The sequence below is a fragment of the Cyprinodon tularosa genome, unplaced genomic scaffold (assembly GCF_016077235.1).
Source record: "Cyprinodon tularosa strain WSP-4 unplaced genomic scaffold, ASM1607723v1 ctg172, whole genome shotgun sequence".
In the NCBI taxonomy this organism is placed as follows: domain Eukaryota; kingdom Metazoa; phylum Chordata; class Actinopteri; order Cyprinodontiformes; family Cyprinodontidae; genus Cyprinodon; species Cyprinodon tularosa.
In genome coordinates, this window is record NW_024038551.1 from 541,789 (window position 1) to 563,687 (window position 21,899).

The following is a 21,899-nucleotide window of genomic DNA, read 5'->3' on the forward strand; positions in this document are numbered from 1 at the left end:
TTGGGAACCTACTAGCACTAAGTTGCTAACTGGTCGGCGAGATGCTCCCGACAAACCAGCCACAACCAAACTGGCTTTTGAACGTTCTGCCACAATAATCCCGCCCCCTTGATAATCGACCAATCACATTCACTTTATTCACTCCTGTAAAGTTGGGCACCACTCAGGAGAATTCAGAACTGCAACGGTTGGAACAGCCACTTCCCTACGACTTTAATGCTGATAACTAATGTTTAACAATTAAGATGTTAACGTGACCCCCATGTTTCTATTAGTACAGCCGTCACCACACTAACATGGAGTAGGCATCATGTTTAAAACGATTTAGGACTTTGACCAAAAAAAAGAATTATTCCATGTACAAAAATATACATAAAGTCTGGCTAGAGTCTATTATCAATACAACAATTATCATGCAGGCAGGGGCGGAGCTAGATGTAGGCCAGGGGTGAAAATGGCCCAACGTTGGCCACCACCGTCTTTTTACACTCTTTTCATAACAAGAAGGATGTTTAACTCTGGTTAAAAAAGGTGGAACCTGGAAAGCTGCTGGACCAGAATCTGTCTCTCCATCCACCTGGAAGATCTGTGCTGATCAGCTTTCTTCAGGGTTCAGACATTTTTTGAACCTCACTGGCGAAATGTCACGTGCCAACCTGCTTTAAATCACTGCATGAAAAGTGGGATTTTCGTCAATATGCGGCACTGTAGATTGTCGTGGATCTTCAGGTTAGCGGCAGTTTACGGCAGTTTGCAGGCTTCGCCGAAAACTCCCGTAAATTGTCAGAAATTGACGTGGAATTTCTTAGGCAGTGTTCCCCCCATGCCTCGCCCCCATGGAATTCTAGGGAAGGCTTTAACATGTAAATGAACATGCTGTGAGCTATACAAATGCAAATCAGGGTTGCAGGGGGGGTTTTACCCCAAGTGACATTTTTCTAAAAGATAAGAAAATCTCTGATACAAAGAGATCAGGTATAGCCTCTTACATTTTAGCTTGAATTGATTTATTTAATTAAAGTATAGAGACCAAAACAGATCTTTAGCTGACAGAGCAATACATTTAGAGCAGTAATTATTTAAAAAAGAATTGCATTTAAGATAAAAAATAAAATGTTGTCTGTCAATATGCTCAATTCACAATTACTTAAGTGGAAAAGTTTCAAGAAATGAGTCTGAGATGATTCACTTTATAACATGGCGCATTATCCTGTTGGAAGTAGCCATCAGAAGATTGGTACACTGTGGTCATAAGGTCCGGCCAGGTCAAGATCCGCAATTGCAATCGCACCAAACAGGAAAAAGAACATCGACAAATTCCGGTTCGTCAAATTAAGATATAGTAGCAACAGATCGGTGACTAGAAATTATAGCCCGATTCTTATATATATATATTAAAAAAAACCTAACACCGTTTATTTAAATGATTGGATCCAAACTATTGGTTATTCACCAACGAGGAAGCACATTTCTCATCTCCATCAAAATATTAATTTTATACCGAGGGACTTAAACTTTAATCAAATCCATTCAAAAGAAACTTCTTATTACAGGAATGAAAAGAGATGCAGAGTTTGGGAGCATGAGTGTTGTTAGACCTATTTAAGGGTGGCTTCAGTCATCCTTTCTTTGGCATTAGCCACCCTATAATTATTTTGCGATTTAAAAAAAAATATTTTTTTTTCTGTATTTATTTTTTCCTCATATTTTCCCAAAAAACATTTGTATACTGCATATACAAATGCAGTAAAGCACCAAATAAAAGCCATAAAGAAGACAAGTTAATCTGAACGCCTTAGCAGTTGTCTGAGACGCGCAATATCTTCTAGGGGCTGAGCCACCCTTGTCTCTTAAACCTAGAGACGCCCCTGTTTGGGAGTAGTGAACAAGTTCATTGTTTTTATAAGCATTTTTTATTAAACAATTATAAATACTTCGATAAACATATTTAAATAATTTTAGTGCCAATTAAGGCCTTGATTTAAAAAAAAAAAGAATGATTTTTTAATTCTTTTTATTGATCCGCGGAAACCCTGGTTCATCTCGCGCATGCTCTTTACGATCTCCAAGAAACTCCGAGCGGCGCGGTGATTTTTAGAATTATGGTTTGATGAAAAATTAAAATGGCATATACATATACAAAAAGTTGTTGATAAATGTAAGAAAATCTTGAATATTTTGAGATGTTTGGCTGGCAGTGACTGGGGAGCAGATAGGAAATCACTAAAACAGATTTACACAAGTATGATTAGATCCAACATAGACTTTGGTTGTTTAGTGTACGGTTCAGCAGCTAAAACACATCTAACCAAATTAGACATTATCCAACATCAGGCACTAAGATTATGTACTGGAGCATTTAAAACCACACCAACAACAGCATTAGAAATAGAAATGGGAGAAATGCCATTAGATTTAAGAAGAACAAAATTTACAAGGAAATAATGGGGATCACCCAACTTTGGACATTTTAAATCCATGCTGGGAAAAAGAAAAGAAAGAAATGAGGAGTTTTGGATGGACAATTGAAAATAAAATAAAAAAAATTAAAATGAATAGTTTAGAAATGAGTCAAACAACACCAATATCAATTATACCTCCCTGGATTCTACCAGAAGCAACAGTAGATATGGCACTAATGGAAAAGAAACAAGATAAATCGTACACGGTAGATATTAATTTAGTACAGTTACATTTAGACAGTTATTATCAATATATTCAAATTTATACTGATGCATCAAAAATAACTGAGAAACTAGGAATAGCATTTGTAGTACCAGAATTCAATATAAAAATAGGAAAACGAATTACAGATGGATTATCAGTATACACAGGAGAAATGTTGGCAATATTATTAGCGTTACAATGGGTAGAAGACATAAAACCATTAAAAACAATAATATGTTCAGATTCAAGCTCTGCATTGTTAAGTTTAAAAAATAACCAAACAGATAGTAGGATGGACATTTTATTAGAAATAAATCATACACTGTTCAGAATACGAAACATGGGGCTGATAGTTACATTTGTGTGGGTTCCAGCACATATTGGGGTAGAAGGAAACGAGAGGGCAGATAAAATGGCAAAAAGGGCAATTAAACATTCTATTAGTTTTATAGTTAAAATAAGTAAATCAGAAGGAAAGAGTATTATTAAAGAGAAACTTATGGAAATTTGGCAAAAAAGGTGGGATGAAGATAAAACAGGAAGATGGTTTTATAAAATTCAGAAGATGGTAGGAGAAAGAAGAAATGGAAGAAGAAATAGAAAGGAGGAAAGAGTGATAACAAGGTTAAGATTTGGTCATACAGGACTTAATTATACACTTTTTAAAATACAAAAACATAAAACGGGCAAATGTGATTTCTGTGATAAATATGAAACCATAGAACATGTTATATTAGAATGTCATAAATATGAAAGAGAGAAAAGATATATGAGAAGAGAGTTTGAAGACATTAAGGAGAAGGTTAATTTATTAGATATACTGAGGAAAAATTTAGGGAGTAAACACATACAAATAATTATTCGATTTCTAAAGAAAACAAAATTATTCCATAGAATTTAATTATAGTAAGTGTGTTTGTGAGTGAAGGAATGATATACAAAGCTGTGCACAAATATGTATATATTTTTAAGTGTGAATGTGTGAATGTATGTTTAGAAGAAGTTAGGGTAGAATGTATCAGGATCAATATTTAAACCATCACGAACCACACTCCATACCAGTAAGTGGCGGTAATGCTACTAACAGTTTGTTGCCAACCGCCATAAAACTCGACAAGAAGAAGAAGAAGTAGAGCGGTGCGGTGTGCAGCCACAGTGGAGGATGTATGCTTTGCTTTGTGCAGGCGGTCTGGAGCGTCTGGATTTCGGGGTAAAACTCCTCTTGGACGCGATGGCGACTCTGCATCGAACAAGACGAACTCAAAGAAGAGATGCTAGCGGTAAATATATGTTCGATTACTGCCTATGCTACGGCGAAAAGCAGCCTAGCCAGAAGCTACCGCTAATAGTAGCCTTGCAAGAACAAGCTTTATTAAAGTGTATTTTTTGTGATTCACAGGAAGCAGTACGCCGTCTTCACAACTCGGAGACTAATTGCAGGCGCTATGAACCGGAGCAAGGGTAAGATTTAAAGAATATGCTTTCATTCTGCGGTAAAAGGCAATGGATACGGATAGATACCGATCATAGCTTTACATTTTGTTTTCACAGACTACTGTCGCCTCACAATGAGGCGGTGACCTATTTGCTCGGAGCCATACAGTATCAGCAAGTCCAAATTTGCACGATGTTGATAAAGACGACATTGTGTGTAAGTGACTTGTTTTAATGTTTTCTCCTTCCTTGTTACTGTGACTTGCGTTTGATTTTTTATTTATACCACTCTCATTTAATTGTTTTCCAGCTGCCTGTAAGACGTATTTTCAGACGGTACGCAGGAGCTTCAGATATACGCAGCCAGCCAACACGCTGCGTGCGGAGGCTATCTGCTCGGAGTCGGGCCAGAAGAAAGAGGGTAAGACTTTATTTGGTGACTATTTTTCAGGTGCATTGATAGATGTGTTGTGTCCATACGCAGTGCGCTGATTCATTGTTTTTTTTTTTTCAGCTGCTGAAAGCGAGGCAGAGAGTGCTAACAGATGAGGAAGTGGAACTCTGGAAGTCCGCCGTCGTCGGCGGCGTCTCTGGATGGATTGTACGGTCGCCGCCATTTCGTAGGCCGGATCTCACTGAACTATGTGTTAAGCTGCAGTCCCGGTTAGAAGCGATGCCGAAGTACAGAGCCACGCACAGTAGGCGTCTGCACATCGGACCTGCCTCGGAGGGAATGCTGCCAGTTACCTCCAACCCCGAGGAAGCAAACGGACCGTTCACTGACACATGTGTTTGGATACGCGTTGTATATAGTTGTGTGTGTGTTTCAATAAAGATCTTTCTTTGCATAAACAGCTTCCTGGCAAATGTTCATTTCCTGTATAAATTCATTCATGTCCTTGATGTTAGCATAATAATTGTGTAGTAGTGTAGGATAACATAAATACACAGCATATGAATGAATAAATATATGAATGAATAAATATATATATATATATATGAATAAATATATATATGTAAATTTATATGTAAATATATATATATGCCAACCAATCACGAGCGACTTTACTTGTTTAAAAAGAAGTGGTTCCGTCCAATACTCAGTAAGAAAATTAAAGCCTGGCGTGGCCACGTGTGGTTTTGCTGCCAATCACGAGCGATTTCACTTGTTTGAGAATAGTGGTTTCAGCCAATACTGAGAAGTTTATTCAAGCCAGACCTGGCCAGCCGCGCGGGTTTGCTGCATTCATATGCTAATTAGGGCCATTAGTACAGCTGATCGCTCTCCACATACGTCAGAGTCCGTTTTCGACAATTTGTGGCACGACAAACGCGGACCAGCACGTGTTGCAAATTGTCGGAAACTGACGAAAATCAGGCAGATCTGCGGGAGTTTACGGGGGTTTACGGGGACGAAAATCTCACTTTTCATGCAGTGAATCCTCCACTATTATCCCTGTTCCCAACAAGCCAAGGTCCAGAGGACTTAATGACTTTAGACCCGTTGCCCTGACCTCTGTAGTTATGAAGTCCTTTGAGCTTATTGATCTTTCACACCTGAAAGAGATCTCTGACCCCCTACAGTTTGCCTACAGAGCCAATAGGTCTGCAGATGACGCTGTCTATTTGGCCCTTCACTACATCCTCCAGCACCTGGGTTTTGCAGGTAGCTACGCCAGGATCCTGTTTGTTGATTTCAGCTCTTCCTTCAATACAATCATCCCAGCTCTGCTCCAGAAGAAGCTCTCCCAGCTGAGTGCGCCTGACTCCACCTGCAGGAGGATTACAGACTTCCTGTCTGAGAGGAAGCAGCACGTGAAGCTGGGAAAAAATGTCTCCGACTCACAGCTGATCAGCATTTTTTCCCCCCCAGGGCTGTGTTCTTTCTCCTTTGCTCTTCTGCCTGTACACCAACAGCTGCACCTCCAGTCATCCGTCTGTCAAGCTTCTGAAGTACATGGACCACGCCACTCTCATCGTACTCTGATGGTGACGAGTTCGCCTACAGGTGGTTGATGGACCATCTGGGGACCTGGAGCAGGAAGAACAACCTGGAGCTAGATGTTCTGGACTTCAGGAAGAACTCAGCCCCAGTTATCTCCATCACTCTCTGTTACTCCACTACTGACACTGTGGAGTCTTTCTGCTTCCAGGGAACTATCATCTCATAGGACCTAAAGGGGGAGCTGAACATCAACTCCCTCACCACGAAAGCCCAGCAGAGGATGTACGTACTCCCTGCAGCAGCTGAAAAAAAATCAACATCTCAGGTTGGGACGACTCAGAATACAGACAGTGGACCCAGAACGTTGTGGTCTGGTGCCAGCAGAACCACCTCCTGAAACAAAACTACCCTAACATCTGTTGGATAATGTCTCCCACCCCATGCATGAAGCTGTTGCAGAACTGGAGAGCTCCTTCAATGACAGACTGCTGAACCCATGGAGCGTTATCACAGATCCTTCCTCCCAGCAGCTGGAAGACTTTATAACTATAACTGTTTCCAACAACCTCAATAATTGTTACAGTCAGGCTGATTTTTGCACAGTTTCTGTCTTGGTTAAATAACATGATGTTGCCTTTTTGTTTTTTGCACATCTCTGGTGTTGCTGCTATTTTTCTCATTTCCATTACTGTAAAAAATATCCACAGCTGTAATTTTTTTATTCTCCAGATGCAGAGTATTATATTGTAAAAACGCTGTACTGTACAATATTCTATTTGTCTTATTTCCTTATCTGTTATTTTTATACACTTTTCTACAGTGCACATTATGTGATCACTTTCACTATAACCTTTTGCTGCTGTCACGCCACAATTTCCCCATTATGGGACAATAAAGGGATTTTCTATTCTATCTATTCTATTTCTACATTTCTGAAGCTTCTCTACTTTGCTCTCTGGGTCCAGATATTTAAATCAATATCAGATATGCTTGAGACTTCCTGGAACCAGATCCGATTTTGGTGATGCTAGGCGTGTCAGAAAACTTTAATCCACTCCCAGTACCCCCACAAAACTTGCTATCATACATGTACATTCCGGTAAATTTTTTTGTTATTTTGAAAACAGACAAACTCACACCAATGAAAATGTAAACTCATTCGGAGGTAAATATATTATATTTATGTTTATATCAACCTATAAAAATCACAAAAAGAAGGAAGGTGATTAGATAAGTTTTACTGAAACAATAGTTTCAAGTAAGAGTTCGGCACTCCAGCCATGGCAGGTTACATTAACAATGAATGAATTTCACTTGATTACATATATGAGTTGCTGAATGAGAACAGGGATCTCATTCAGCCCCACCCCCAGAGACGGTTAAATAAATGTTGCAATACCAGATGTAGAGATAAGCGGAGGCGGTTCTACTCAAAGGGCAGACAATCTGATGACGGCCTCTAATTGCTTGTGGGTAAGTGATTCATTTGATTCAGTTGAATATCTGCCTAGGTGGGAGTTAGCAAACAGGCTGCAACAAGAGGAGAGGGGAAGGAGGGCATAGTAACCATTTACAGTGCCACTTCTTTATAATTCATCACATATCATCCCAAATCAGCTTAAACATACAGAAATAGAGAAATTATTGACCAGGAATGCCCCATATAAGTCATACAAAAACAGACAAACACAATCCCTGGTTGCAACCGTTCCATGGTTCTCCCCCTGCAGCCTGATACACAAAACCACAGCTTCCTCATTTAAAAGAATAGCTGCTTTGTTCTTTATTAAATGTCTCCTCAGTGTCTTTGTTTTAATAGAAAAAATAATAAATATTGCTGTTTTTATTAATAGTGAGTGAAAATTAACTATATTAGAATTTTTAAAAATGGCACAAACACTCCAACGTTTATAGATACCTAGCCTCATTTTAACAGAACGGTTAAAGCTGTTTAGACTGTAAATAACAATAAACGCATTTCATAGAAAAAAAAATGTATTTATCCATCTCTTCTGTATTCTGATGTTTTATGGCCAACAGTTTGTTTAGTTAAATGACATTCAGTCAATATAATCCAGTTTGAATGATCAATTCTTTTGCTTTTATGCATCTGCAAGATTGCAGTAATATATTAATCCAAGCTGAAATCATAACAAAATCAATCTGTAACTTATTTCAGGACATTGATTTGAAACAAAAAGATTTCTGTGAACTAAGTTTATGTTTAAGCTACTGGGCTCCTGCCTGCAGCACTGAATTGCTCTTCCAGAGAAGTCTGACTTGCAGCAGCTGCTGAGCTCTCATCTCTCTGCCTCATCAGAGATGAGAATACAGAAACTGAGGGAGGACTTGATGAATGAAGAACACTTTAGTAACGTGAAAAAATAACACGTGTGGCTGTCAGAGTTACACATAAAGGCACTCTTCCTCATTGTTTGGAGCTCCTCTGCTTTCTTAAAAGACCTGATAGACATGTCCACTCTGTCCTCCACCTCTTATCGACCCGAGGAGCGCACAGTGCTGACCAGATGTGTCTTATTTACCTTTCTCCTCTTCTCCCCTTTAAAGGCTTTGTTCTGCATGTTTGCCCTGAAGCAAATGTGCCAATTCTAAACAGACTTTGGCAATAAAAGTAAACAGATTTCCAGTAAGTTTGATTCGATTTAAAAATATAATATAAATATACAGTGCTGTGATGATGGATATAACTCAATAATTTAAAATAAAAAATGTTGTCATATTTTGTTTTTCATTGAGGATATTATTAATTTAGAAAACTTTAGGAACAGGAAAGTGAAAAAAGTGATTCACGCATATTTGTTAGAATATTTGTTTGTTGACCTGTAAAATGAATTTTCTGCATGAAATTGATTTTTTCAGTTCTAAGGCATAATATGTAATAAATCTTACAAAACTCACCACCTTCAAAACTGAAATAATTGACAAAATAAACAAAATATTATAAAAAAAAATTATTGCTTTTTTATAACCTTATCCTATCACACATTTGAAAATGTATCTTCATCTATCAAAATATATCTGTCTGTTCAAATAAAAAATGTAAACAGCTTTAAAAATTCAAATTAGGAAAGAAAACTTATTGATCTATTATTATCATCCAATGTAGTCACATTTTGTGTATTTGTCATGATGGGTTCTCTTAGAGTAAAGCCCAAGATGCAGAACACACACAGAGGCACTGGTAAAAAGTCCAAAGAGTTTATTTAAGGCACAAGCACGAGAATAACAGTTCAGGCAGGGGGCTGGTTCACTGGGGTCTGAGCAGGGAAGGGGAGATGGCTGGTAGCTGAGCTTCCAGCTCACTGCAGGGAAACAACAGGGGAAATCCACATGGGAACCTCTTGGGGAAACTCCACAGGGAAGTCGACAGGTATCATCCACGTAGGATTCTTGGGTTGGCTCACCAGGGCAGATTAGCTGGTTAACTCTCCTAGAGCTGCAGGCCAGAGACAGGTTGCCAGAGAGACAATTCTTCCAGAGCTTCACAAGGAGACAGGAGGTTAAGCTCAACCAGAGCTTTCACGAGGAGACAGGTGGTTAAGCTCATCCAGAGCTTTCACGAGGAGACAGGTGGTTAAGCTCAACCAGAGCTTTCACGAGGAGACAGGTGGTTAAGCTCATCCAGAGCTTTCACGAGGAGACAGGTGGTTAAGCTCATCCAGAGCTTTCACGAGGAGACAGGTGGTTAAGCTCATCCAGAGCTTTCACGAGGAGACAGGTGGTTAAGCTCATCCAGAGCTTTCACGAGGAGACAGGTGGTTAAGCTCATCCAGAGCTTTCACGAGGAGACAGGTGGTTAAGCTCATCCAGAGCTTTCACGAGGAGACAGGTGGTTAAGCTCATCCAGAGCTTTCACGAGGAGACAGGAGGTTAAGCTCATCCAGAGCTTTCACGAGGAGACAGGTGGTTAAGCTCATCCAGAGCTTTCATGAGGAGACAGGAGGTTAAGCTCATCCAGAGCTTTCACGAGGAGACAGGTGGTTAAGCTCATCCAGAGCTTTCACGAGGAGACAGGTGGTTAAGCTCATCCAGAGCTTTCACGAGGAGACAGGTGGTTAAGCTCATCCAGAGCTTTCACGAGGAGACAGGTGGTTAAGCTCATCCAGAGCTTTCACGAGGAGACAGGAGGTTAAGCTCATCCAGAGCTTTCACGAAGAGACAGGATTCCTGTGAGGCAGAAACAAGGAAGAATTAGAATCTGATCTCACACGAGAGATAACAAAGATTCATCTGTGACAGAGGCTCAGGAAGCTAACCAACTAAGATCAACACTGCGGCGTGGGATCAAGGTCAGGCAGGAGTTTATAAAGGAGAGGTCTTCTAATGAGAGGATTAGGAACAGGTGTGCAGGAAGGTTCCAGCTCCAGAAGACCCACAGCGCATCCTGCTGGAGACAGAGGGTAATCTCCAGATCCCCACAGTAACTCCAAACCTAAGGGAAAAACAAAGAGAGCAGAAGAGGATCCTCTGCGCCCTCTAGTGGGCAAGCCTGAGGATCCCAACAGAGCCCCCCCCTCAAGGGCGGATTCCAGACGCCCCCTGAAAAAAAAAGTCCAAAAAACAACCCACTCAGGGTGGGCGGAGGGGGCACTAGGGTGAGGAGGGCCAGAAACAACAAAAAACAGAGTCCAGAAAACAAAAACAACCCACCCAGGGCGGGCGGAGGGGGCACTAGGGCGAGGAGGGCCAGAAACAACAAAAAACAGAGTCCAGAAAACAAAAACAACCCACCCAGGGCGGGCGGAGGGGGCACTAGGGTGAGGAGGGCCAGAAACAACAAAAAACAGAGTCCAACAAACAAAAAACAACCCACCCAGGGTGGGCGAAGGTGGATACAGGCCAGGAGGGCAGAAAACAAAACCAGAGTCCAGAACAAAAAACAATCCACTTATAGTGGACGAAAACAAAAGAAAACCCAAAAACCTTCTTGGGCAAAGTCTCTGGTGGCCGGCCAAGGGACCGGCAGCGGGACACAGTTTCAGGTGGCCGGCCGGGGGACCGGCAGCGGGACACAGTCCCAGGTGGGCTGCCGTGGGGCCGGCAGCAGGACACAGTCCCAGGTGGGCTGCCGTGGGGCCGGCAGCAGGACACAGTCCCAGGTGGGCTGCCGTGGGGCCGGCTGCAGGACACAGTCCCAGGTGGGCTGCCGTGGGGCCGGCAGCAGGACACAGTCTCAGGTGGGCTGCCGTGGGGCCGGCAGCAGGACACAGTCCCAGGTGGGCTGCCGTGGGGCCGGCAGCAGGACACAGTCCCAGGTGGGCTGCCGTGGGGCCGGCTGCAGGACACAGTCTCAGGTGACCTGCCATGGGGCCGGCAGCAGGACACAGTCTCAGGTGACCTGCCGTGGGGCCGGCAGCAGGACACAGTCTCAGGTGGCCTGCCGTGGGGCCGGCAGCAGGACACAGTCTCAGGTGACCTGCCGTGGGGCCGACGGCGGAGGCGTAGTTGCTGCTCAGGAGGTCGACCGTTGTGATGAAGGTGGAGCAGCGTCTTAGGGGGACCACCGCCGAGCCGGAGACAAGGTTGAAGTTCAGGAGGCCGGCAGCGGGGTCGAACGCGAAGCTGACACTCTGGGGGTCTGCCACGGGGTCGACGGTGAAGATGATGCTCCGGGGGTCCGCCGCGGGGCCGGAGGCGAAGCTGACGCTCTGGAGAGCTGCCGCGGGGCCGGAGGCGAAGCTGACGCTCTGGAGGTCTGCCGCGGGGCCGGAGGCGAAGCAGCTTATCAGGAGGATGATGCCCAAGCTTCAACAGGTACCCCCACGGGGTACCCCGTCCCCTCCTCGGCAGCTCAGGAACAGTCTCAGAAACAGCCGCCAACTGCGGCTCAGGAGGAGGCTCTGAGGAGACCATCGAGTGCGGCACTGAAGGAGGCTCTGGGGAGGCCGCCAACTGCGGCTCCGGAGGAGGCTCTGAAGAGGCCGCCGACTGCGGCTCCGGAGGAGGCTCTGAAGAGGCCGCCGACTGCGGCTCCGGAGGAGGCTCTGAAGAGGCCGCCGACTGCGGCTCCGGAGGAGGCTCTGAAGAGGCCGCCGACTGCGGCTCCGGAGGAGGCTCTGAAGAGGCCGCCGACTGCGGCTCTGGAGGAGGCTCTGAAGAGGCCGCCGACTGCGGTTCAGGAGCAGGGGAGCCCGCCGATTGCGGCTCCCGATCAGGAAAAGGGGAGCCCGCCGATTGCGGCTCCCGGTTTGGAACAGGGGAGACCAACGACAGTGGCTCCCAATCAGGGACAGGGGAGACCAACGACAGTGGCTCCAACTCAGGAACATGTGAACCCAATGACAGTGGATCCGTCTCAGGAGCAGGTGAAACCACCGACTGTGGTTCACCCTCAGGAGCAGGAGGGACCTCTGATTGCGGTACAGCCTCGGGAGCAGGTGGGACCACCGACTGTGGTTCCACCTCTGGAAACGAAGGGATCACCCATGGAGGCTCAAGTTCAGTCTCTGAGGTGGCTTGGGGCGTCGGTGGAGGGTCCCTGGTGATTAGAGGCCTTCGCTGAGGGACTCTTGGAGGCACACTTTCACCAACACAAAATCCTGAAGTTCTCTTAAATGTATGCTCTAGGGTCTCAGGACGGCACAGGGCTAACTCAGAGGTCTCTGGACGGCACAGGGCTAACTCAGAGGTCTCTGGACGGCACAGGGCTAACTCAGAGGTCTCTGGACGGCACAGGGCTAACTCAGAGGTCTCTGGACGGCACAGGGCTAACTCAGAGGTCACTGGACGGCACAGGGCTAACTTAGGGGTCTCTGGACGGCACAGGGCTAACTCAGGGGTTTCTAGCCGGCTCAGAGCGTGCTTACGGCGACTCCGTCTCTTACATCGGGGGGTCTTAGAAGTTAAACTGACGGGTTCACTGATTGGATCTGGCGATAAATAAACCGGTTGAAACGTGAGGGTACCAGAATGAATAACATGATCAGAAGCTAAGGGATCAGGCACGGGGTCAGGTTTAAAACTATCCGGGTTAATTACTAGTTCAGGATCAGAATCTGGCTGGTGTGGAACTCTGACTGATGGACGTGAAACTGGTGGACTAATTTTGAGGTTTTTAACGGAAGAACTTAAATGGTGGTCAAGAACATGGGAACTAAGGCTAAACCGGCGCGGAGAGGAGTTGAAACTGGTTTGAGATGCTAGATCTAATCCTATGGCTAGTTCAATGAGGTCTTCGAGGCTAGGTGGCTCGACGTAAAAGGAAAGCTCGGTTCTGACAGATTCATTTAAAGCTACGAGGAAAGCTGACTTGAGTGCAGACTCGTTCCACCCGGAAACGGCTGCTCTACTCAGGAACTCGGAAGAAAATTCAGCTATGGACCTATTACCCTGTTTTGAATTCAGAAGGCAACTAGAAACAGAGAAACTAGAGGACTGAGTAAAGGTTTTTTCTAACTCTCGGATGAATCTTTCATATGTGCAGTTTGTTCTGGTTTTAAGCTGAAATTTGGTCTCCGCCCATTCGAGGGCTTCACCAGACAGAAAGGAAATAATAAAGGCTAACCTATCCTTATCAGAACGAAAATTAGAAGCGTGAAAACTAAAAAATAACCGACACTGAAATAAAAATCCCTTGAGCTTACGTGGGTCGCCAGAAAATCTCTCAGGTAGAGGAGGACCGGGTGACGAAAACGATGGGATGAGTTCAGACCAGAAAGGAGGGTTATCATCTTGACTCGGAGGTGACGGACGGAATTCCGGAAGTGATGAATCCGGAACCGGAAGTTGAACTGGCGCCATCTTGTGATTCCCACGAAGCTTGTGGGATCTTGAAACGAGTGTTTTCTTTGAGTCAAACGGGGATTTTAACTCACGGAGGGACAGAGTGTGATCAGGAGTAGGAGCGTCCTGTTTCTCAGAGCTACGACGGAGGTGATCTGCTGGGCTTTGTGTTTGGCCGCAGTGTTCTGTCATGATGGGTTCTCTTAGAGTAAAGCCCAAGATGCAGAACACATACAGAGGCACTGGTAAAAAGTCCAAAGAGTTTATTTAAGGCACAAGCACGAGAATAACAGTTCAGGCAGGGGGCTGGTTCACTGGGGTCTGAGCAGGGAAGGGGAGATGGCTGGTAGCTGAGCTTCCAGCTCACTGCAGGGAAACAACAGGGGAAATCCACATGGGAACCTCTTGGGGAAACTCCACAGGGAAGTTGACAGGTATCATCCACGTAGGATTCTTGGGGTGGCTCACCAGAGTTGAGTAGTAGATTAGCTGGTTAACTCTCCTAGAGCTGCAGGCCAGAGACAGGTTGCCAGAGAGACAATTCTTCCAGAGCTTCACAAGGAGACAGGAGGTTAAGCATATCCAGAGCTTTCACGAGGAGACAGGTGGTTAAGCTCAACCAGAGCTTTCACGAGGAGACAGGTGGTTAAGCTCATCCAGAGCTTTCACGAGGAGACAGGTGGTTAAGCTCAACCAGAGCTTTCACGAGGAGACAGGTGGTTAAGCTCATCCAGAGCTTTCATGAGGAGACAGGTGGTTAAGCTCATCCAGAGCTTTCACGAGGAGACAGGTGGTTAAGCTCAACCAGAGCTTTCACGAGGAGACAGGTGGTTAAGCTCATCCAGAGCTTTCACGAGGAGACAGGTGGTTAAGCTCATCCAGAGCTTTCACGAGGAGACAGGTGGTTAAGCTCATCCAGAGCTTTCACGAGGAGACAGGAGGTTAAGCTCATCCAGAGCTTTCACGAGGAGACAGGTGGTTAAGCTCATCCAGAGCTTTCACGAGGAGACAGGTGGTTAAGCTCATCCAGAGCTTTCACGAGGAGACAGGTGGTTAAGCTCATCCAGAGCTTTCACGAGGAGACAGGAGGTTAAGCTCATCCAGAGCTTTCACGAAGAGACAGGAGGTTAAGCTCATCCAGAGCTTTCACGAAGAGACAGGATTCCTGTGAGGCAGAAACAAGGAAGAATTAGAATCTGATCTCACACGAGAGATAACAAAGATTCATCTGTGACAGAGGCTCAGGAAGCTAACCAACTAAGATCAACACTGCGGCGTGGGATCAAGGTCAGGCAGGAGTTTATAAAGGAGAGGTCTTCTAATGAGAGGATTAGGAACAGGTGTGCAGGAAGGTTCCAGCTCCAGAAGACCCACAGCGCATCCTGCTGGAGACAGAGGGTAATCTCCAGATCCCCACAGTAACTCCAAACCTAAGGGAAAAACAAAGAGAGCAGAAGAGGATCCTCGGCGCCCTCTAGTGGGCAAGCCTGAGGATCCCAACAGTATTATTTAAATGACTGTGAGTTTAATAATATGACATATTATGCCTTAGTTAAAAAAAAAGCAATTTCATTCACAAATTACATTTTACAGGTCAAAAATAAGCATGAATCACTTTTTGGCAAGTAAAATATTCTTTTTGTAGTTGTTTTAAAATTGGGGGGGTCAGCAAGATCTATTTAATATATATCTTAGACTGACTTAAGGAAAGAATTCTAATAATTCATAATCACTCTTTGGCCAGTTAAAGTGTCCTATTTTCTCTATTTAATAAATGTATTTAGTATGGGAAGTTTAAATCACGATTAATAAACTGAATCTTCCTTAAAATCTTACTTACAGTTTTTAAAATCAATCAATAATAATTGACCAGTAACAGAAATTCATCTTTAGACATCTAGAATGTTTATTTCAGATATGAGTAATGTCATTTCAGATATCTGAAAATACACATGAATAGGGAAAAGTGACGTCATTTGTCCTAGTAAGAATAACATTATAGATGTCTGAAATGTTTATTTTAGAGAGGAGGAATACTATTAAAGATATCTAAAATAAAAACAAATATATGTTAAATACGGCCATTTAAAATAAGTAAAGATTTGTAGATATCTGAAACGTAGATCTTAAAAGTACAAATTTGATTCCAGAGTACTTCAAATTTAATTTCTACCGGTAGAAATGAAATTAGTGATATCTAAAAATACATTTCTGACTTGGAGTATTGTAATTGTAACTAGGCAGAATACTTTAGTTCAATCTATAATAGATATGCCATAGTCAGCCTGCCTATTTTATGTTCAAATGGCGCCTCATTTCTTTTTTGAAATGTTAGTCGAAATAATGTTTTTAAGTTTCTAAAACTGCATTTAATATTTAGATATCTGAAAATCCAATATATCTAGTGATATATCAATAGTTGATATCTGTAATTATATTTCTACTAGTAGAAAAATATTTTAGATGTCAAGAATTGTATTTCTGGATATCAAGAATATTATATTCATTTTTCATATCTGAAATGGTAATTATGACAAACAGTAACTCTATTATTCAGGTCTGAAATTAGAATTCATCCTCATCAGAATTCATTTTGGATAGGAAGAATCTTTATCTTAGATAGGAAGAATGGTATTTTAGATATCTGGAATTTAAAACCCAATACACGTGAATGGGATATGTGACATCATTTGTACTTTTAAGAATTACATTTCAGCTATCTGAAATTTTTATTTTAGATTGGAAGAATGTTATTTTAGATATCTGAATTGTTCATTTTGACTAGGAAGTAATACATTTGAGACATCTGAAATATATATTCAGTCAAGCTAACAAATGTCAAAAAGGCCATTTAAAATTTGTAAAGTTTAATCTTACTAGTAAAATTATATTTTTGGCAGCCTGAAATTTTATTTTTGCTGTCAAAATGTAATTTAGGATATCTATATGTACATTTCTGGCTAGTAGGAATGTCGTTTTGACTAGGAAGAATCTTATTTTTAGAGATCAACAAATGGAACAATAGAGAGGACAGAGCTTCGAATAAATGTTCAAACAGCTTGCCATAGCCCTCGTCTGCTCCACCGTAGTGCTAAGGTAGGTATCCCTGCGAAAATGTGTATCCCCTCGTCCAGAGCACGCCCGGAGAAGGAAGAGCTGACCGGGTTCACTCCGCCTCAATTCCAGTGCACTGAAGGTGAAAAACATAAACTGTTGTCAACCATATACTTGCAGGCCACTTGTTTTAATCTGACCCCATTGCAACTTCGCAAAACAAAGGTCTATCATCTTCAAAGTTTCAGGAGTGAGTTGTCATCATAAAAGATGTTTATAAACTGAAAATGAGAACGGTGGGACTCTTTGTGTCTAGTTTAGACAGAGGGGGTGGACAGATTAAAGCAGAGACAGGAAGCCCTATAGAATCTACTGTAAACACTATAGTTGATTAAGTTCAAGCCTAGTGTCAAATCCTAATCTTAAGAATGTGTATATTCCTATGCTGGATGTGTAGAGTTGATGGAGATACCAAATCTGGCAATATGGCAGACATCCCAAGTTCCACCAACTCATTTCAGGGAAATGCTAAAACCCTTGCACCTAATTGAATATAAATTCCCTTCATGCAGCTCTCTTAATATATTTGAATCCCTTGCCCTGTTTTTTATTTCATGCTTTTCTGGGCCCCCATGAAAACAAGCTGGCCCCATCCTGGCCCCCTGGTACATTTGGTCTAGATCCGCCACTGTTCCTCAGCTTCATTAGACTTACTTTAGTATATTCTGCTGTAAAATTAGTCCTATATTTTAGTTTTTACTTCAGGATTCAACCTCTGCCTTTTCACAGGATGCACAGCTTAAACTTATCTGACTGATCCAATCAGCTCTCTGACAACCAGCAGCAGGGGCGCCTCTAGAAATGTTTCATAGGGTAAAAACTGTCTGTGGAAAACTATCATAAAGATCTAAGTAAACACCTACTCATACCTTTTGGCTTATTGTGCGATTATTAATCTACTACTGATCTAATGTGCATACAGACGTAGACCAGTTAACATTTTGAGCTGGTCAATAGTTGGGTTTTATTTATATTTAAAATAAGTTGTACATTTATTCATTTTTTGAAAACAAAAAACTACTGCTGGTCCAGGAACAGGTGGAACACCTGCTTTCACTGAGTTCTGCCGCTTCTGTCATTAAAGGAGCTGACTGTCCCTGGTCTGCTGCTGGTTGATGCTTTTCCTCATCTCTGTTCTGCTGGATCTGTTTCTCTCCTCCATCCTCCTTCTCTCTCTTCTTCTCCTCCTCCATCCTCCTCCTTCTTCTCTTACCATCTATTCTTCTCCTCCTCTTCTCTCTTCTCCTGCTTTCTCTCCTTCTTCTCCTCATCCTCCTCCTCCCTCTTCTTCTCCTTCTCTCTCTCCTCCTCCTTCTCTCTCTTCTCCTCATTCTCCTGCTCCTCCTACTCTCTCTTCTCCTCATTCTCCTGCTCCTCCTACTCTCTCTTCTCCTCATCCTCCTACTCTTCCTCCTTCTCCTCCTCTCTCTTCTCCTCATTCTCCTGCTCCTCCTCCTCTCTCTTCTCCTCATCCTCCTACTCTTCCTCCTTCTTCTCCTCTCTCTTCTCCTCATTCTCCTGCTCCTCCTCCTCTCTCTTCTCCTCATCCTCCTACTCTTCCTCCTTCTCCTCCTCTCTCTTCTCCTCATTCTCCTGCTCCTCCTCCCCTCTCTTCTCCTCATCCTCCTACTCTTCCTCCTTCTCCTCCTCTCTTCTCCTCCTCCTCCTCCTCAATGGTTATCTGTTGCTCCCCTGTCATCTCTGTTTCTGCTGTAATTCTTTTCTAAAAATAAAAACAGATTTCTGTGAACTTTCTCTTCATGTCTGTAAATTGACCAGCCATACACAACCACCAACTCATTCAGTTAGCTACATAACTATGTCAAAAACACACTAAAAGCTGCTTTAACAGTATAATGTTATAGTTCACATATCCCCCTTTTCTTTCACAAACAAATGATTTGACTTATTTACTTACCGTTAGTTTTATACGCTTTCTCACCGTTAAAGTGGGCACGGGCTTGGCCGTAGTTCTCTGAGCTCTCAAGAGCGGTGTACCTGTACCGGCAGCTCATTTGCGCATGCGCAAGCAAACATAGGGTAGGGGAGGGGGAGAGCAGGAGGAGGACAGGGAGAGCGGATGCTTTGCTGGCTGCATAATGGGGTGAAACGCTACACCGATGCTACTACAGTTTACACTGGCCAGTGGAGGGGCCGTGGTGGCGCCCTTGACCAGTAACCTGGATCTCTGGTTGAACAGAGCATCGCTTTAAACAGATACACGAGGTTTCACAGTAACCTCCTCCTCACTACGACGGAGTATTAGGGCCACACATGAAGAGAAAAAATATTTTTGCCATGACGAGATTAAACTCGACATGTCGACTTTAAACTCGCCCTGTCGACTTTAAACTCGCCATTTCGAGAATAAAGTTGAAATGACTGACATGTTCTCAAATTCAGAACTGCGAGCCTGGGTAAGTATAGGGAAAGACGTTACGTTATTATTGGTAGGCCACCGCTTCCTGTGATGATTATACAGTTGCAGCACGTCAAAGACTACCTTCACTCTTAAAACGCAGACTGCAGCTGTGGAGCGCGGTTGCTCTTTTCTCCAAACTTTGGAATGTCGAGATTGAAGTCGCCACGATATATCAACTTTATTCTCGAAATGGCGAGTTTAAAGTCGACAGGGCGAGTTTAAAGTCGACACGTAGAGATTAAACTCAACATGACATTTCAACTTTATTCTCGAAATGTTGAGTTTAATGTCGACATGTCGACTTTAAAGTTGACATGTCGAGTTTAATCTCGTCATGGCAAAAATATTTTTTCTCTTCATGTGTGGCCCTAATACTCCGTCGTATCCTCACACCCCGCACTCTCTTGTATCTGGTGCACAATTTATTGTACTGCCTGCCCGCTCTCACTTGCAGTAAACAAAAACAAAACAAAAAAACAAAAAACACCACCTTACAAAGTCTAAAATCCGGGATAATTTATCCGACTAGCGGGCAGTGGCGGATCTAGTCTTTTATCCTTGGGGTAGCAAGGGGGTGGCCAAGTGTATTTTAGGGGGGCAATTGTTTATACTTTAAAATAACAAAGTTTATGCACTAGCGTTAATGTCGCAGCAGAAAACACCAACCGTCTGTAAGCAATCGAGTGCTGTATACCTGTTCATGTCACGTTTAAATTATTATTCACTATCATTTATTTCTACATGGACTTACAGATGTTGGTCCTGTCTTTTGTTCTTCTTTGACATGTCATGAGTAATGACTTATCATTCTTGTGTTATACTCTATATGTACACACACACACACACACACACACACACACACACACACACACACACACACACACACACACACACACACTTCTTTTAACATCAAACTTCCAGGGGCTAAAGATGAAAGCCAACTAGTCTGTGGTTATCTTTGGTGCATAATTTACAAGTTGATTAAGGCTTATTGACCTTTCTTATATAAACCTTGTAAGCAGCAATTTGCAATCATATTTAAGTAGCCACATACTAAGCAGACGAAAGGTGCAATTTTGAGTAAAATTTGTAGTTTATTTATGCACAAAATGAATATGGTGCGTTCTTCAACTCTCTGATAACAGAAACACAGATCAAAGATCCCACTCACCCAGCATACAAACTGTTTTCCCTACTACAATCAGGGAAGCACATCTTCAGGCTCTGGTTGCTCTGGGTCTGGGTCGTCGTCCTGCTCAGAAGCCTCAGAGCCTTCCTCAGAAGGAACTATATTGTGAAACAATAATAACAATAAAAATAATATAAATAAATAATGTTAAAAGCAACACATACTATAAATTACATATTATAGAACAATCTCACACTGACTGAACTTGGCATGTCTGACTTGCTCTGACCTGATGATGGTGGGCTGTGTTGTGCCTGACACTCCTCGGTAATGGTTCCAGCTTGGGACCTGTCATCGTCTCGGTCCACTCTCACACCTACATAGTAGAAAAATATTTATTTAATAGTATGATCAAAATAAACAACCATTGTCTAAAACTGAACATACAACAATAACCAACATTCAAAATAATGTTTAACATAACTTAAAATGACTGAACTGAACATCTGAAATAATGTTAAATATATTTTGAAATAACTGAACATGTGACTGCTTCTGTATGTTCAAACCTGGCGATGATGACAGGCTGGATCCAGCCGGACTTTCCTGACTAGTCCCAGGATGAGGGCTGCCGGGGCTGCTGATCTGTTCTAAGCCTGATCTGTTTCTCTTAAAGTAGTTATAAATCGTGCCTCCCTGTCTTTTCATTCTCAACCGGAAAACAAACGTTTTGTTACTTATCAAAGCAAAATGCAACATTTCATGTCCAAAATGATGCACAAGGAAATTAATGAATACAGACTACATTATTACAGCCTAGAAATATCAGAACACAACAATAAGAAATGTCTAGTGACTGCAATCTATCCATTCAATTAAGGTTTCAGCCTGCCATAACTTTACTGGCTAACTACAACGGTCGTGAATTATCTACGACTAGTAATGCCTTTCATGACATGGGCAAACGGTTCTGATCAAAGATTTTGCTGGTTTCATAATTCAGAAGGTTCTAGACACGGACATTTAAAAAAATGAAATAGTTTCCGTTCTCGTCAGCAGTATTTTTAGCAGACGTGGGCATGAAATCACAGAAATTGACACTGAAACGCATCAATATCACCCACCTGCACCTGTCTGTTTACAGCCAGGCTAGCTTCTAGCGGCCCTTCGTGAAAAGCAAGGGCTTGTCCTTATCATTCTGATTTATGAAACGGACATCAATTGAACAGAGGATGATCCTCATTGACTGAACACTGAATCTTTATGAAATGTATTTTCGATTCTCAATTCAAAATGTCTGCAGAAGCATTGCTGCAGACATTTCCACTGCTTTTGTTTGAACTTTTTTGTGTGGAATATTTGTAAATTGTTAGACAAACATTTAAACAAAAAATACATTTCATAAAGATCATCAAAGGGGGATCGGATTATATCAGGTGGCTAAA

At 42.7% G+C, this 21,899-nt stretch overlaps 1 long non-coding RNA gene across 1 annotated transcript; it reads right to left on the minus strand.

Annotated features, from left to right (window-relative positions):
• Positions 1-20,449: 20,449 nt before the first annotated feature.
• LOC119781156 lies at positions 20,450-21,597 on the minus strand. The gene is made up of 3 exons (XR_005280502.1): positions 21,579-21,597; positions 20,744-20,830; positions 20,450-20,612 (listed from the first exon to the last, which is right to left on the minus strand). It is a non-coding gene; the product is annotated as an uncharacterized LOC119781156 (long non-coding RNA).
• Between the last annotated feature and the right edge of the window lie 302 nt (positions 21,598-21,899).